At 46.4% G+C, this 5,677-nt stretch overlaps 1 long non-coding RNA gene across 1 annotated transcript; it reads right to left on the bottom strand.

Annotated features, from left to right (window-relative positions):
• Nucleotides 1–2,161: 2,161 nt before the first annotated feature.
• LOC125541471 (uncharacterized) lies at nt 2,162–4,144 on the bottom strand. Its single transcript, XR_015615068.1, has 3 exons — nt 3,849–4,144; nt 2,641–2,940; nt 2,162–2,536 (listed from the first exon to the last, which is right to left on the bottom strand). It is a non-coding gene; the product is annotated as an uncharacterized LOC125541471 (long non-coding RNA).
• Nucleotides 4,145–5,677: the final 1,533 nt, after the last annotated feature.

The following is a 5,677-nucleotide window of genomic DNA, read 5'->3' as shown; positions in this document are numbered from 1 at the left end:
CGGCAATTAAGGAAAGGGGGGCCACATGGTGAGGACCCCAAGTAGGATTCGACCTACTTGGGGCGCCCTCCTGGCTGCTCCCTCCCCCCTTCCACACATATATATGTGAGGGGTGCCCTATCGCAGACAAGACAATAGGTTTAGCCGTGTGTGGCGCCCCCCTCCACCGTTTACACCCCCGGTCATATGTTTGTAGTGCTTAGGCAAAGCCTTGCGAGGATCACTTTACCATCACCGTCACCACGCTGTCGTGCTGACGGAACTCATCTACTACCTCAACGACTTGCTGGATCAAGAAGGCAAGGGACATCACCGAGCTGAACGTGTGCAGAACATGGAGGTGCCGTGCGTTCGGTACTTGATCGGTTGAAGCGCGAAGAAGTTCAACTACATCAACCGTGTTAATAAACGCTTCCGCTTACGGTCTACAAGGGTATGTAGACACACTCTCTCCCTCGTTGCTATGCATCTCCATGGATAGATCATTGCGTGTGCGTAGATTTTTTTTCTTTTCCATGCAATGATTCCCAACAATTACTCCCTTCATGCATGCAATACTAATTACCCATAATAACTGTCCTAGAGAACCATGAGAGGGGCTTTAAAATAGGGACGAGGTTAGCTAGCTCACGGGACTTGTAAAGCCAGACGGAAGTAGTAGTATGTCTAACTATTATATTAGTGGGCTATTAGGTTGGCTACAAGTGATGTGGCAACTTCATATAGCTAGTTATTCGCTATACTATTAACCATGCTCTTAGCAAGCCTGTCGAACAGCCAATCAAGAGCGTTCTTATTTTTCTATCATGTGCACACGGCAGGTGACCATTAGGCATATTTTTTTTGTTAGAACCCAGGGAAAAGAATCCCTTAGGGTCCTAGAGTCGGTGTATGAAGGTTACAGGGATGAGAGGACATAAGGTGTGTTTTGTTATGCCCAAGGTTGCCCCACCAAAGCATTGGCTAGCCAGAATATTGATTGGGTTTTAGGGTATGTTTGATTTATGCCCAAGGTTGCCCCACCAATGCATTGGCTAGCCAAAATATTGGTTGGGGTGTTGGTTGCCCACAATGTTGCCAACATTGGCGAGAAAAATAAACTAGAATTGGCTAGAGTTCATTGGCATGCCAAAAAATTGGCAATCATCCAAACAAAGGCCAATCTTTGGGTCATGACCAAAATATTGGTAGGGTACACTTTGGCCACAATCCAATCATACCATGTTGCCCACGATTTAGCCAACATTGGGAAGAAAAATAAACTAGAGTTGGATAGACTTCATTGGCATGCCAAAAAATTGGCAACCATCCAAAAAAGACCAATCTTTGGGTCATGACCAAAATTTTGGTAGGGATGCCCCCCCACCACCCTGGAGTTAGGAGCCCGCTACTGTTGTTGCCCTTTGCGGCCTCTTTTGCCACGTTCGTTGGAGGGGGGCTCCTAGGACTGCTGCTAGAATAGTGCCAGCAGCTGCTGTGGTGCAGGGGCGGCTTCGGTGGTCCACCATGAGAAGTCCCAGCAGTAACTCCGGTGTGGGTCGCCCAAACCTTCACGTGCTTCATTGAACGCTCCTCCAAGCATAGGTACACCACAACCTTATGAAAGGTCGGCAAGGGCAGCAAGGTGAGGTTCGAGGCGGCGTTGTCGAAGTCCTCGTTGAGGCCGGCGGTGAGTGTACTGAGAAGAAGCTCATCGAAGACCACCTCGACGATGTCACGCAACTCACCGGACAGCATCTTCAACCGCATGCAATAAGCATCAATGGATGAGTCATTTTGATGACACCCAAAGAACTCTTGTTGAAGGAAAACGAGGCGCTAAAGTCGGTTATCGGTGCTTAGGCCACACGGAGTAGGCACTGTCATCGTCACGCATGACCATGCACTACTATAGGAATGCCCAGCAATGGCAGGTGCAAAGGGGCTAGTAGTGGCGGGCTAGGCTCTCAGGGTCGTCCACCACTAACCTCCTGCCGCTGCTATAAAGCCATCAGTGGCAGGCTTTCTCACCTATCCGCCACAGCTTGCCTCAGTTGCCCGCCACAGCTGCCACCATAGTTGTTGTTGTTAAGACGTTCTGCCCGCAAAAGGAATGAGTGCGGACGATTCTCAGTATAATTGAAGCAGAATGGATTCATTTTGAAAACAAACCCTCAAATAATTCGGTAACACTTGAAAGTTGTTCGAATTAAGAAACAAACAACAATGTATCACATTCATCTTAACATACTAAATAATTAACCAACAGTTCTCTAGCTGATATATTCACGAGTTAGTTATAAACATGGTCAACAACAACCATCATCAGATAGTCGTTGTGGTTGCTCTTCCTTATAGTGATTACCACAAGGGTGTCCACCCTTAGTTCTCTCTTTCCCTTGATGAACTCCCGCCAGCCGGACTCATGGAATGATATGCGCCCGTCGGATTCTGTCTTGTATTTGACGTTCGTGACAGGCCCTCTTGGTCCATGGATTACTCTAGCGGTGCCGACTATGGGGATGTCCACTCCATAATACATCTTCAAAGGTAACTTCTGAACTCCCCATCATTAAGATAAAATAGAAAGCATGCAATGTTAGAGATCTCACCATACTTGGTTATGACCAAAAAGAGATGAAAGAATATAAAACATCTCACCATAATTTTTTTGATCATGTTGGTTTTTGTTAGATGTTGCACAAAGGGCTTCCCCAAGAAGGCCAAAGAGGATGGTGATATTACTTTCACATTAGCTGTCTTGTCCCGAGTAAGCTTCTTGATCCTTTGAGAAAAAAATCCAGAAAGGATAGGACCATCATCTTCATCTTTGATGTCCTCATCTTCATCTTGGTTGTCCTCATCTTCATCTTGGATGTCCTCATCTTCATCTTCATCATCCTGGTCATCTTGGTCATCTTCATCATCCTGGTCATCTTGGTCATCTTCATCTTCATCATCCTGGTCATCTTGGTCATCGTCATCATCATCGTTGTCAACATATAATGCCCTTAACCTATTCACTTCTCATTTTAAGGAAAAGCCTATGAGTTCTCCTCCTTTAAAATTGTTCACTGCAATGTACTACTCCCATCCATCACCATATATGATGGTTTTATTCTTTCCTTTACGCAGATTCAATTCGGTTTCGCGTTCCTCATCATCCTCAAAGTACAACATGTTACCATATGAATTGTTGAAGTCCTCCCTTATGTTGCATGGGACACACTATGCAGCAGTTAGTAATCGGTAAAACTGTTAAAAAATAATCAGAATTCAATACAAATTCAAGTTAAAGACTGTTACCACAGATTTTTTAAATCACTTTCTAAAAAATACCTGCACTGCACTGCAGTTTCAAGACTGTACATACATGAATTTGGTAGACCTTGCAGACCTTATGCCTCATGGTCCCTAATAATCAATCTGACGCAGTGATTAATTGTAAATGGTTTGATGACCCGAATGCAACCCCATCCCTTCAAATAAATAAGCTAACACCGAAGAACACGAAAATTCGGCAGGACCTTTGCTTAATATTGAATATATTGAGTACCAAAAATTTGATGGGATGGAAGTTAATAAATGTTTCACCAAAACGTTGGCACTCATTTTCAAGTCTCTAATAAGCCCAACCAGTTGTCAAATTTGGCACTTGTCATATTTAGAGTCTAACCAATCCTAAAGCACCTTGATCATAGATTTCATCTTTACTGACACGCAAAAGGTATTACATTTTGGTCTACTATATGAAAAATATCGCATTTTTGTTCTATTATCCATGGGGTTCTTACTTTGATCCTAGATCTATAAATTTCCATTTCAAATCAAGAAGGTAATTAACATAGAAGAACACGAAATTATTACACCTGTAGCGATGGTCGAGGCGGAAGACGGCGGTGGAGGTCGAGGTGGACGATGGCAACGGCGGTCGAGGCGGATGATGGTGGCGGTCGGTCGAGTCGGACAACGATGGCGGCAGTCGAGGTGGATGGCGGCCAGCAAATCTTGCGGCGTCGCGGGTCGGAGGTGAACAACGAGCAGATCCAGTGATGGCCGCGGAGAAGGACGGGCCATCTAGCAGATCCAGCGCTGGTGCGGGTCAGAGGCATGACGACAGTGGCAGGTGGGGAGCACTACGGCGCAGAAGTGGTAGAGGGAGAAGAGGAACTGACTGGGTGAGTCAATGAGGGGAAAACCAAAAATATATGCGGGCATGACGATTCGCCTGGCGCCAAGCAGAATAGTTGTGGTGGGCGTATAAGTGTGCGCCACCACAAATATTAACAAATTTTGGATGTGCTTGGCACGGTTTTCCAATCTAGAGTTGTGACGAGCGCTGCACACCACCATCCACAGACTAGGGAGATGCCGCCCGCCACTGCACTGTCGAGCCAATGGGCTTATTTGGAAGAACCTACCTGTGACGGGTAGAAAGTATAGCTTGCCACTGGAATGCACTACAAAACAAAAGACACATCCGTGACATTTTGGGTCGGACGAAAAAAAATTTTCATGCTTATGACACTTCTATGATGATAATTATGACAAAACCCGATATCATCATAGATGTGGTGGGTGTTGGGGAACGTAGTAATTTCAAAATTTCCTACTCACACGCAAGATCATGGTGATGCATAGCAACGAGAGGGAAGAGTATCGTCCACGTACCCTCCTAGACCGTAAGTGGAAGCGTTATGAGAACACGGTTGATGTAGTCATACGTCTTCACGATCCAACCAATCCAAGTACCGAACGCACGGCACCTCCGAGTTCAGCACACGTTCAACTCGATGACGTTCCACGAACTCCGATCCAGCATAGCTTCACGGGAGAGTTCCGTCAGCACGATGGCGTCATGATCGTGATGATGTTGCTACTGACACAGGGCTTTGCCTAAGCACCGCTACGATATGATCGACGTGGATTATGGTGGAGGGGGGCACCACAAACGGCTAAGGGATCAATGATCAACTTCTGTGTCCTCGGGTGCCCCTCTGCCCCCGCATAAAAAGGAGCAAGGGGGGAGGCCGGCCGGCCCTCCTAGGGCGCGCCAGGAGGAGGAGTCCTCGTCCTAGTAGGAGTAGGACTCCCCTTTCCTACTCCTACTAGAAGGAGGAAAGGAAGGGGGAAGGGGAGAGGGAAGGAGAGGGGGGAAAGGAGGAAAGGGGGGCCGGCCCCCTAGTCTAATTCGGCTTGGGCTAGAGGGGCGCGCGCCTTGTCTCCTATCTTCCACCACTTGGCCCATGAGGCCCAATACTTCTTCCCCGTATTCCCGTAACTCCCCGGTACTTTGAAAAATACCTGAATCACTCAGAACCTTTCCGATGTCCGAATATAGTCGTCCAATATATCGATCTTTACGTCTCGACCATTTCGAGACTCCTCGTCATGTCCCCGATCTCATCCGAGACTCTGAATTACTTTTGGTACATCAAATCACATAAAATCATAATACAGATCATCAAACTTTAAGCGTGCGGACCCTACGGGTTCGAGAACTATGTAGACATGACCGAGACACGTCTCTGTTCAACAACCAATAGCGGAACCTGGATGTTCATATTGGCTCCTACATATTCTACGAAGATGTTTATCGGTCAAACCGCATAACAATATATGTTGTTCCCTTTGTCATTAGCATGTTACTTGCCCGAGATTTGATCATCAGTATCTAAATACCTAATTCAATCTCGTT

The sequence above is a fragment of the Triticum urartu genome, chromosome 2A (genome assembly GCF_056163025.1).
Source record: "Triticum urartu cultivar PI428250 chromosome 2A, HENAU_Tu73, whole genome shotgun sequence".
NCBI lineage: Eukaryota > Viridiplantae > Streptophyta > Magnoliopsida > Poales > Poaceae > Triticum > Triticum urartu.
This window is presented reverse-complemented; position numbering and strand designations above follow the sequence as displayed.